Source organism: Somniosus microcephalus, chromosome 13 (assembly GCF_052327205.1).
Source record: "Somniosus microcephalus isolate GS21.2 chromosome 13, FLI_Smic_1.0, whole genome shotgun sequence".
Taxonomy (NCBI): domain Eukaryota; kingdom Metazoa; phylum Chordata; class Chondrichthyes; order Squaliformes; family Somniosidae; genus Somniosus; species Somniosus microcephalus.
In genome coordinates this window covers 54,616,763-54,629,356 of record NC_140999.1, presented here as the reverse complement: position 1 = coordinate 54,629,356, position 12,594 = coordinate 54,616,763, and the positions used below count along the sequence as shown (strand labels likewise).

Sequence of the window (12,594 nt, the reverse complement as noted above, 5' to 3'; positions counted from 1 at the left end):
TTGTTTTGAAATGATTTGGAAAATTAGAATCACTGCTAGACCCCGAGGGACAAGAGGTTTCGAACTTTTGCGCAGAGTAGCCGACGGAATGGTACTGATGCACGCGGGGAGATTCTTCACCATGAACAGGCTCAAACTGAGGCATTCGGGGCATGGCAGACACAGGTGCAGTTGTTAGCTCCCTCCAGCTGACAGAGTGAGAGCTCTAGGAAGAATATCAGCTCTAATCCCTGCCCTTTCAGAAAGGCTGAGGCTACACAGGAAAAATATTAATTACAGTCCTCAAAAGGCACAACAGACAATTTTGCACAGTTATTTCAAGATACTTTTTAATGCCTTTATTATGGATCTTTTTTTTTAAAGGTGTAGATTTCCTCGCTGGTTATAGTTCTGAATAATGTGGATTTAGGAATCTGACATTTGAGTCAATCAACTGCAAAAATTTGCATATATACATATACATGTGTGAGGCTTGAAGTACAACACTGTGGGGTGACACAGGGGTTAAGACAAGAAATGCGCACACTGTTTTATATTGTAGACAGACATTTTATATACACTTTTGACACTGAAGTGTGACAAGCATATTTGTACACTAAGCATATTTTTTTAGATGTACTAATATTTTATATTATACACATATACCTATATATTGTATGTGTAAATAGTTTGTGCTTAGTGCATGTCTGTCACACTTCAAAGTGTCAAAATTATATATAACAGAGAAAAAAGCCACTCATTTCCTGCTGTTTTCTTTGACCCTGGCAACCTGGGCTTTCCTCTGGAGTAGGGTCTAGGCCCCAAGCTCTGGAATTTCCTCCCTAAACCTCTCCGCCTCGCTACCTCTCTTTCCTCCTTTAAGACGCTCCTTAAATCCTACCGCTTTGACCAAGTTCCTGCCCTAATTTCTCCTTATGCGGCTCGCTGTTAAATTTTGTGTCTTAAAATACTCCCGTGCAGCGCCTTGGGACGTTTTACTACGTTAAAGGCACTATATAGATACAAGTTATTGTTGTTGTTGAACAAGCAGCTACCAATTTACCAAAACTTTCCTTAACAATTAAACTGTAATTGACCTTAAGATGTGCCTATTCAGATCACCTTGCCCTTGGGAGAAACTGAGCAGTTGCCTTAAAGGAATAGGCCAGGTTCAACACAGCGCCATGTTAGAAGCTAAACATCACAAACTGTGTTCCATACTGCAAACTACTTGTGAGCAATGTATCATTTATACAAGCAGGTCTCCTGTGATGCTGCTCCCGGCGAGTCAGAGAATATACGCTAACGCATGGCGTCTGACGCGTGATGGCTAAAGTTTGACAGGAAGTGCGACAGGGAGTAAGCGTGACAGAATGGAAGGGCTTTTAATACAGGAAAGATTAATTACCCGAAGATAGAAATTGACCCTAAATTACAAGCAGATAACTAACTTTCTGATAGGTAAGGTGTTCTTGATTAAAAATTGTAAGGTTCTAGAGGATTAAAGCCTGGAAAAAAAGTCTGTAATTTTATTTACTAATACATAGGGGGAGAAATTCGGTATCGAATGTTTAGTGCCTGGCGCTAATTATCGCCTCCGACTGCAAACTTGGCCTCTATCGCCCCTGGAGGTGATTGGAGAGCTAAATCAGGCACTACACACCTCTCTTAAGGCGCTAACGCCGAGGAGCGAGGCGCTACCTCAGAGCGCTGGCGAAGCTCGTGTGATGTCAGTCAGCAATGGAACACAGACACACTGGCGCCGGCCAGTTCTTAAAGGGGAGGGTCGATCTTGCTCTCCATCCACACCCTGCTCATTGCAGCCTTGAATCTGGGCCTGGAGCAACCTGTACATCAATTCTGCTGGAAAGAACAATGGAGAGGCCCAGGGAGAGAGCTCAGAGTGCAGCCCCCAAGTCTCTTCTAAATCGATGCAAGGAAGGTCAAATCAAAATTAAACCTGCAAAGTGCTGCTCAGTACCCAAAACTCCTTCACACAGCGTTGGAACTCTCCAGAAGTCTCTCTCTCTTTCTCTCAGAATGCATGGTGTAAAAATGTCACCGACAAAAAAAGGCAGAAAGCAGTCGCCTTTAAATTGCGCTCCCCCAGTCCCTTCCTGATTGCAAAACGCTCCCCTCAATCTGTCGTTGCTAGCGGCAGGCGGTAAGGCAAGGGGCACCACTCAATATCCGGTCCGGGAGACTACCAGGGCGTTGCACGCTCGACTGACGTCACGATTTGCGGACGCAGGTGCCTGAAACTTATAAAATTCTAACAGGACTAGACAGACTAGATGCTGGAAGGATGTTCCCGATGGTCGGGGAGTCCAGAACCAGGGGTCACAGTCTAAGGATAAGGGGTAAGCCATTTAGGACAGAGATGAGGAGGAATTTCTTCACCCAGAGAGTGGTGAACCTGTGGAATTCTCTGCCAAAGAAGGCAGTAGAGGCCAATTCATTAAATATATTCAAGAAGAAGTTGGATATATTTCTTAAGGCTAAAGGGATCAAGGGATAGGGAGAGAAGGCAGGAACAGGGTACTGAATTTGGATGATCAGCCATGATCTCATTGAATGGCGGAGCAGGCTCGAGGGGCCGAATGGCCTACTCCTGCTCCTATCTTCTATGTTTCTATGTAGGAGATCGTGGCGGTAGTGTTTAGCGCCGCTGCAAAATGTCTGGTCAATTTCACGAGCGGCGCAAATATTGCTGCGCCCAGGCGCTAGTTGATTTGCTCCCCTTTAGCACCCTCTTAGGGCGGTAACAGGAGGCGCAAAGCAACCGAATTTTTCCCCCATAGATCTTCCTCCCTCTGCCCTCAATGGACTACTTCACTGATGTCCGAGACTGAATTTCAACCATACGTTTTCTGCTCAGTCCATTACATCATCTGGGTGAAACACTAATAAGACAAGAGGAACACTGTTTGACAATAACATTTAAAGTGTAGTTTGTGTTGGATTTGGGGTCATGGCGGTGCTGCAGTAAACCTCAAACCCCTGGGCTGGGGGGGGGAGGGGGGGAAGAAAATCATCCACGGTCGTTGCTTCTGAATGCCATCAAGCATTTAATGGAAAATGGGGGTGTGAGGACGTCCGGTGAGGACAGAATCGGGTTCAGTTATGATGGCATTTTGAGAACTGTTAAAGCTTTTTAACCACAATTTCTCGGGTCACATATGAAGAAAGGTCACTTGGGAAGAGATCCCAGAGGGTGGTCGGCAATGTGGAGCACTACCCCGGGAAAAATCCACATCTTGAGGAAAGGAGGGGCAGCGGAGAAAGATGATGGGGGAGGAGGGGGGAGGCTGGGAAAAAGGAAAAAGAAACTCTCTGGAGTAACATCAAGGGAAGCTGAACACTGCCGAGGAAGCGACAGGCCTGCTTCGTACGCTTCACTCGTTACTAATAAAACAAGCATTCTCTTCCAAGAAGCGTTCTGCTGTGAGGTCCTGAAGCTCCACTGTGCAACTCTTGACCTGTTCAGGGTGGAAGGATGCATCAGTGTCGCTGTCAGACTGCAGCCTCCCTGCTGCGGATTGCCAGAATGGTTGAAGCCCAGCATAGCCCATTAGGCAGGCCAGAGAAAATTCTCGTCTCAGATCACTGCCTGCATCTGGACAACATTTTCCTTCATCTGCATTATGAAGGACGGAAGACTCTCAGATCTCCTGTACTCAGTAAAGGACCCCTAATGCTCTTCCTTATTGCAGTGCATTCGGGATTGCTTCCTGTCGCCCCAGTAGGAGGCAAGGGGCTCTCATCATGAAGGCCTACTTTAAAAATCAAACAGTTACACAAAGCTGTACTTAATATGAACTTACTTCTGGTTTGGTCTTGTCCAATTTGGTCATTTTTTTCCCCCCAATAAAGCTTTACTGACATCTCAAAGTACAAATTGTAAGAGCGACTGAGCACGACACAGAATGTTCCAGGACAAATCGTTCTTACAGACCTAAATATGCTTCAGCTGATATTTAAAATATTTTTGTTGAAACAGAGTGTGCTAATGATATCACTGGAGGGTTTGACTTGGTAATAGAAGCTGTGTTATCCACAGGTTTAAGATTCTACCTCTACTAATGAGTATCGAGCTCCTTCACAATCAGCCTACCTGATTCTCTTAAGCTGATCCTCCCCCCCTTCCAAAGTCAAGACCAAAAAAATTCAAACACAAACTAAAATGGAGAAACGCTCACTTCTGGGACCTGCACTTGAATCAAGCTCAAACTGAGGCTATGAAAGCCTACTCTGTTAGCTGTAAGGATCTTAGGTGAAGTTTGGACAGTCTCAATCTAGTTCCTATTGGGAATGGGGCTATTGCATAAAACTGCCTGCATGTCAACCTTCATTGGCACTCACTTAAAAGTGGCCAGTGAATGACTGGTTTAGGAAGTGGCAAGAAATGCCACATTGGTACAGTAGGGGGTGCTCTTCTGAGGTTGGTGGGGAGGCAGTGTAGAGGGAGCTTTACTCTGCATCTAACCATGGTATTGTGGCGACACGCCACCATTGGACATAATCCGCTCACGGCGGCACGGACAGTTTACGCAGGCGCACTGCCGGCAGCAGCCGCCCCCAGCCGGGGGCCCTTTCCTCCGGCAACTTGTTTCCCGCAGGGACAGGCTGCCAGGAGCACTTCCTGTCTGGGGAGTATTTAAGTGGTTGCGCGGGCTTTTCAAGCTCTCTTTTTGCCATGATGTAAATTAAAGCAGTTGTGTTCCATCAACTCTGGTCTCGACTCCCACGTTTGCCGCGGTATCTCAACACTGGTGACCCCGACGCTCAGGACGAATCCTAAGCTAGCATGGCGGATACAAACGCAGTCACGGTTAAACTACCGGACTTTTGGGAGAACCTGGCCGAGGCCTGGTTCGTTCAAGCCGAGTCCAGATTCCGGCTGAGAAGCATTACAGTCGACGCCACGAAGTACGACTACCTCGTCGCCTCTCTCACCTACGCCACAGTCCCCAAGGTTTGGGCAGTGCTGCAGGATCCACCAGAGGAAGGCAAGTACGAAAATCTGAAGGCCGCGCTTCTTAAAAAATTTCAGGCGTCCTCTTACCAGCGCAACTGCCAGCTCCTCGACCTCCCAGGCCTTGGTGACGCTTCACCATCAGACCTGCCTTCCCACATGCTGTCCCTCTCGGACGACAAAAACCCCGGTGCCCTCTTTCGCACGCTTTTCATTCGGCAGCTCCCCGCCAGCATCCGCCCGCTCATTGTGGAGTCTGGCTCCATGGACCTGAATGAGACAGCCGAAAAGGCCGACCGGCTGCTCTCCGCGCAGACCGCCCGCGACGTCACGCCCGACCTCACGGCAACGACCACGCGGTCCCCCCGGCCCACTAGGCCCGACCGCCCTTCCACTCCGGGTCACTGCTACTACCACACCCGTTTTGGCACTAGGGCCCAATGCTGCACGCCACCATGCACTTTCAAATCCCCCCCCCGCACCGGCCCCCACGATGGCCGCGGGGCAAAAGGGCCCCTACTGTACGTCACCGACGACAGCACCAACCGCCGATTCCTGTGCGACACAGGAGCCCAGCACAGCATCACCCCCGCCTCCACCCTCGAAATCCAACGCGGCGCACGGGGTATCACGCTGGCCGCAGCCAATGGCTCTGACATCCGCACATACGGCACCCACATGGTCACGCTCGACCTCGCAGGCCGCCGCTACCGCTGGGAGTTCCTCACAGCCAAGGTTCTCTGCCCACTCATCGGCGCCGACTTCCTACGCGCCCACAGCCTCCTTGTCGACATTCCGAGGCACTGCCTCGTCGACATCAACACTATGGCCCCCATCCCTGGCGCATTCACCCCGGCCCGTTCGGCCGGCCTGACGACCTACTGCCTCGCCAGAGCCACAAACGACTACTCTGCACTACTAGCCGAGTTTCCCACCCTCACTAACCCGACCTTTTCGGCTAAAGCCGCCAAACAGTGTGTGGAGCACTATATACCCACCACCGGCCCCCCAGTCTCTGTCCACGCCCGCAGACTCAACCCGGCCAAGCTGGAAATCGCGCAGGCCGAGTTCACCACCATGGAGCAACTCGGCATCATCCGCCGCTCCAGCAGCCCTTGGGCCTCGCCCCTCCACATTGCCCCCAAGCCCGGCGGAGGCTGGCGCCCCTGCGGGGACTACCGCCGCCTCAACGACGCCACCACCCCCGACCGATACCCGGTGCCGCACATCCAGGACTTCTCGGCCCGACTGGCCGGACGAACCGTCTTCTCCAAGGTCGACCTGGTGTGCGGTTACCACCAAGTCCCCGTACACCCCGCGGACATCCCCAAAACGGCCGTCATCACCCCATTCGGCCTGTTCGAGTTCCTGAGGATGCCCTTCGGCCTCAAGAATGCAGCCCAGGCTTTCCAGCGCCTTATGGACTCAGTCCTCCGGGACCTGAACTTCCTATTCGTCTATCTAGACGACATTCTCGTGGCCAGCTCCTCCAAACAGGAACACCTCGAACACCTTCGCATCCTGTTCGGGCACCTAGCCCAACACGGACTCATCCTCAGCCCGGCGAAGTGCCAATTCGGCCTAGCTGAGATCGATTTTCTCGGCCACCACATCAGCCCTGCTGGGGCCGTCCCCCTGCCCAACAAGGTGCAGGCCGTCCAGCAATTCCCCCGCCCCAAAACCATCAAGGGCCTCCAGGAGTTCCTCGGGATGGTGAACTTCTACAACAGGTTCATCCCCAGAGCTGCAGCCCTCATGAAGCCCCTATACGACTCCCTCCGAGGTAAATCCGGCAAGATGGCCGTAGCCTGGACCACTGACACGTCAGCCGCCTTAGACGCCACCAAAAACGCGCTCGCCGACGCCACCCTGCTCGCGCACCTGAGGGCCGATGCCCGGGTCGCGCTCACCACCGACGCCTCCGACCATGCGGTCGGAGCCATGTTCAAGCAGTGGGTCAATTGCGCGTGGCAGCCACTTGCCTTCTACAGCCGCCAACTGCGCCCCCCGGAGGTCAAATACTCTACTTTCGACCGCGAGCTCCTCGCGCTCCACCTGTCGGTCCGCCATTTCAGGTTCCTCCTGGAAGACCGCCCCTTTACCGCATACGTAGACCACAAGCCGCTCACATACGCGATGGCCAAGAACACCGAACCCTGGTCCGCTAGGCAGCAACGCCAGCTCGCGGCCGTGTCCGAGTTTACCACGGACATCCAGCACGTTTCCGGTAGAGACAACGTTGTCGCCGACTGCCTTTCCCGTCCCGCTATCTGCGCGAATCACCTAGCGGTCGACTACGCGCAACTAGCAGCGGCCCAGCTCACGGACCCAGACCTCCTCTCGGCGGCTACCAGTCTGCCAGGGCTACGCCTAGCCAAGGTCACGCACGGGCCCGAGGCCACGACAGTCACTTGCGACGTCTCACTCGGCCAACCCAGGCCGGTCGTCCCTGCAACCTGGCACCGCCGCATCTTCGACGCGCTCCACGGGCTCTCCCATCCGGGTTCCCGCGCATCCGTCAAACTCCTCTCCCAGCGCTTCGTCTGGCGCGGCCTCAGCAAAGATGTTCGGACTTGGGCCACCTCCTGCCAACGGGCTAAGGTACAGCTGCACACAAAAGCACCCCTGGGAGACTTCGAGGTACCCAGCCGCCGCTTCGACCACGTACACGTCGACATCGTCAGTCCTCTGCCGCCATCGCGAGGCCAAACTTACCTCCTCACGATGGTCGACCGCTACACACGCTGGCCTGAGGCAGTGCCGCTGACCTCCACCACCACAGCTGACATCGCCAGGGCGTTCGTTAACACCTGGGTCGCAAGGTTCAGCGTACCGGCCGACATAACCTCCGACAGAGGCGCCCAGTTCACCTCCGAAATCTGGACGGCCACAGCACGCAACCTCGGGGTGACGCTCCACCGAACCACGGCGTACCACCCGCAGGCCAACGGGCTGTGTGAACGCTTCCACAGGTCACTCAAGGCCTCACTCCGCGCCAGCCTGCAGGACAGTACCTGGACTGACCGCCTACCGTGGGTGCTACTAGGCCTACGCACCGCGGTCAAGGAAGACCTCCAGTCCTCAGCAGCGGAGTTAGTCTACGGGCAACCGCTGCGCGTACCAGGCGAATTCCTCCCGGAGGCTACCACGCCTTGGTCGGCCGAACAGCAGCGGCTCAACTCTTTCTCTTCCGCTCAACAGTTCGCCCCACTTCCGGTCAACCGACATGGCGAACTCGCACCTCACGTCCCGCCAAACTTACAGCAGGCACGCTTCGTCTTCGTGCGACACGACGCACACCGCGGACCCCTGCGACCCCCGTACGACGGACCGTACGAGGTACTACAAACCGGGGACAAGGTCTTCAAGCTGCGACTCGGCGACAGGGTCGAAACAGTCTCCATCGACCGACTCAAACCAGCACACACCAAACCAGGGGAACAGGTCCCAGTGGCCCGACCTCCAACTAGAGGCCGTCCCGCCAACAAGCCAGCACAGCCGGCGGCGAACCGCCCGGCCCCACCAACTAGACCGGCGGCCACTCAGAGCCGCTCCGGCAGAACCATCAGACCGCCGTCACGACTTGTCCACTCCTCCTAAGCGGATTCTGGGGGGAGCTCTGTGGCGGCACGCCACCATTGGCCATAATCCGCTCACGGCGGCACGGACAGTTTACGCAGGCGCACTGCCGGCAGCAGCCGCCCCCAGCCGGGGGCCCTTTCCTCCGGCAACTTGTTTCCCGCAGGGACAGGCTGCCAGGAGCACTTCCTGTCTGGGGAGTATTTAAGTGGTTGCGCGGGCTTTTCAAGCTCTCTTTTTGCCATGATGTAAATTAAAGCAGTTGTGTTCCATCAACTCTGGTCTCGACTCCCACGTTTGCCGCGGTATCTCAACAGTATATCTGGTCAGGTTCAGAGTGCTTGATGCTGACACTGGGGTGCCTTAATCGTTCCAGTTCACAGCACCAACAGCCCTCACCTTAATCGGCATAAGGTTCAACATAAATTAGAAAAAAATGAACAGAAAAATATAGAGATCAATATTAATTGTAATTCGCTGTGACCATTTAAGTTCTGATAGCAAGACTCTTAAAAATCAATAACTATCAACTGTAAAACTCAGCAAGTAGAAAAATTTAAAGAATATATAACAGATATGAAGAGACATCAGAGGTAATTGCAGGATTTGGAGTGGGTGGAAGAGGAAAGAGGGGGCATGATCTATCCCCCAAAAATAGGGGTGGGAGAAATGAGCCCCCTTCAATGACCCTCGACCCAGTGGTTGCATTTGTGTCTGTAAGTGTTTTAAAGTCTGGTAGTAATGACACAATAAAATGTTGCAGCATGTTCTGCCATACCTTGCCTTTTCTTTTTATAATGTAGACCCGAAAACGCAATTCAACATGGCAGCTGAAGTGTCCAAAGATTTGCTTGAAAAACATGAAATTCAGCTGTGGCCAGCTACAATTAGGGTCGGTGCCTTTGCATATCCAAAACTTGGCAAGGGGACAAAAAGGAGGGTGTGGGGAGGGGTTAGGGTTAGGGTTTTATTTGAGTTCTGATTTTGCTTTGTTGGAGATGAAAATAGATCGGCAAGTTCAATAACTAGCCCTGCCACACTATAAGGCACGGAAGTAAGTGGAGGACGATAGATTCCTATTTTAAAAATGAGACCTTTAGTGCACAATTTGCATTTCAGACATTTGTGAAAGTTCCACGCAAAAAGAAGCCTGTCCAGTCCAAAAAGGAAAATGTGGGGTGTATTCATTCCTCCCTACCCAGTTGTCTTTGATATCCTTGGAGAAAACGAGTCCCAGTGAGGGGCAAATGGCACAAGGGTTTTCAAATCCAACAGCAAGACTTGTTCCTTTTTCACTGCCTTGCACCAGGCCCAATCCTGACCAAGATGTCAGGAGACCTGCGCCCCGCCCAGTCCTTCACAAGACACGGATACTGCTCCCACATCTGGGACTGCTCCTAATGCCTTTCCTGCACTCTTGAACATGGTACCAAAAAAAGCTGGTCATCTGACAGACAGTTCGTAGCTACCTGCTAGCTGTCAACCACCTTATCTCAGTCACAATGGGGTCGATTTTCAGTGTGCCGTGAGGCGGGCTTTTAGGCGTGTGGGGGGCAAAAATCCCAAATTCAGGGGTCCCCACACCATCCCGCCCAAAACCCGCCTCCACGTAAGTTTCAAAGGAGGCGGGTACCCGCCCCCCACTGGGACCCGCCGACCCGAGGCGGGAAGGGATTAGTGCCAATTAACTGCCTGTTAACAGGTAGTTAACAGGCAGTTTTTAGCCTAATCCCTATTTTGAAGGGTGTCGTGTGGGATTCCCGACGGCTCCAAACCACGCCAGGTTAGAGGAGACGGGCCGTCGGGTTGAAGGACTTGGAGGGGTCGAGATGTCGGTGTTCAGGTGAGTGATGGGTGCATGAGTGCAAAGGTAAGTGTGTTTGGTGTGTCTAAAGTGTGTAAAGAAGTTTAAATTACCTGTACTTACCTTAACAGCCTTCCTTCCTCTGGGTTTCGGGAGTCCATCATTCAGCCGGCACAGAAAGCAGAATGGCCGTGAGCTGTCAAAAGTGACAGCCTGCAGCTTTCAGTGCCGGCGAGATTTCTAACTGAGTCTGCCTAGAAGGACTCAGGTTAGAAGTAAGACTGTCAGTGTTTGACAGCTTCAAACAGCTGTGAAACACTGACATTTCATCTGTCAACACGTCTTGACAGATGAAATTTCAGTCTGTGAGGTCACCTGTTGCCGGGTGGCCCTTAATTGGCCTGCTGAGCCCACTGGGCGGGCTCAACAAGGTCAATCAAGGGAAAATCGTGTGGATTGGCTGCATCTCGATGGAGGCGGGGCTAAAACCCGAAAGTTGTAGTCCCGCCTCCTTCCCGACTTCTGAATGAAAATCCAGCCCAATAGGTATAGTCTCCCTATTTTATCAATAGTACTGTGCTCAGTGCTACTCTAAATCTTGCTCTACTATTTCTCCAAATATTACGAAATACTATTCATTCTTCCACGTTAATCCATCCGCACCTTGCTGAAATCAAGAGTCAGCACAGTCTCGGACTCAATCTTTCCCACAGCCTCAAATGCAGAGAACTCCATGCATTCCACAGTCTCCCCTTACTCCTATGGTCTACATGATGAAACTCAACCCTGGTGTCTCCTAAAATTTAGCACTTGATTGATCCCATCTTCTCTAACTTGGTGGTTTCCTGAACTATGGGGTCTTGTCCCTTTACCTAGGTTTCTTGATTGAACAAAAACAAGTTGGGCAACTTATGGGCAACAGATGACATAAGGCTTACTCTACTGTGGCATTCTCCACACATCTGCCAACTGCTTCAGCTACAGATTCAAGCGATGCTGTACAGCACCAGATAATCAGGTATAATTAAAAGTAGTTTAAGTTCAGCCCAGGCTGATGGGATGAATGTCTGCTCTCTCTCACTGCTGGAAAGTCCTACATGAGATGGCTAGTCTAGTCAACGAGAGTCCAGTGGTCATAACATTATTCAGAGGCCTAGAAATTCAGTGAGGCGCTGCCAGCTTTGCGGCCAGTTACCGCCCAAAGAGGGCTTCTGCACCAATAGAGGAGTTTGCGCTGATATTCAGCGCAGCGGTAATGGCGGCGGTAGCCGGTAGCGCTGTGCCGGCACCGATGACGTCATCGGTGTGCGCAGTGCCCCGCTACCGCCCAGCTACCGGCCCGACCCCCATATTGAGTTGCGGCCGTCTCTTCCGCAGCGGCCGCAAACAGCGACCAGAAAACGGGGCCGTACTGTAGCCTTAGTGGGGCGCTTTAAGGTGGAGGTGCGGCCGGCCGCTTTTTCGGCGGCCGCCTGCCCGCACCTCCTTCCCCGGCCTCCTCCACCACCCCCCCCGCGGCATTGCCGGCTGCTTTTCGCGAACCCGGCACTTCTCCGTGGTGCCGGGCTCATTTGCCGGCACTATCCAGCGGCAATCTCCCCGTTGCAGGCACCTCCCCCTTAAGAGGAGGAGGCCTGCAGTACCGCAGCCTGCCGCTCCGCAGCGGGTGGCGCAGCGGCACCTAGAGCGCTGAAATTCAGTTTCAGCGCCCCAAGCGGGGGCGGGCACACCCTGGAATAGCATCCGGTTCCGACTTGGGGCGCAAAAACTGAATATCTGACGGTTGCAACTGGCTCCGCGCTCAGCGCTAACTTTTGGGCGCACGCCAGCTGGCGGGCCCAAAGTGAATTTCTAGGCCAGAGTCTTTTATTAATTGAGAAACCAATGTGAATGCCTCATGCCTATTGTGCAGGACACCATCAAGGTTAAAAACGACAGGGATAGCAAGCTTGGATTTTAAAAGCTTGAAGACTGTAGATGGTATTTTGCTGACAATCTCACTTATAAAGGACACAGAATGGCTGGTGTGGGAAACAGAAATGTCACGCTGGGGCAGCAAGAGCTCGATTCCCGAGGTCAGGGTTACGGCACGACAGAGAGGTTGTTCAGAGGGAGTTTACCGCGTATCCAATCTGGTGCTACTTGATGCAGGCAAATAGTGGAAAGGTGTTCCCAGCAGTAACACCTTGATGAGCACATAAAAACAGGATAAAAGCAAGATGCAAAAGTGCCACCTTAACGGGAGATAAAATCACTG

At 52.5% G+C, this 12,594-nt stretch overlaps 1 protein-coding gene across 1 annotated transcript in view; it reads right to left on the bottom strand.

Moving 5' to 3' along the window:
- The window catches only part of LOC147108325 (receptor-type tyrosine-protein phosphatase delta-like), a 620,473-nt gene that overhangs the window by 48,800 nt on the left and 559,079 nt on the right, over window positions 1–12,594 (bottom strand). The window lies entirely within an intron of this gene.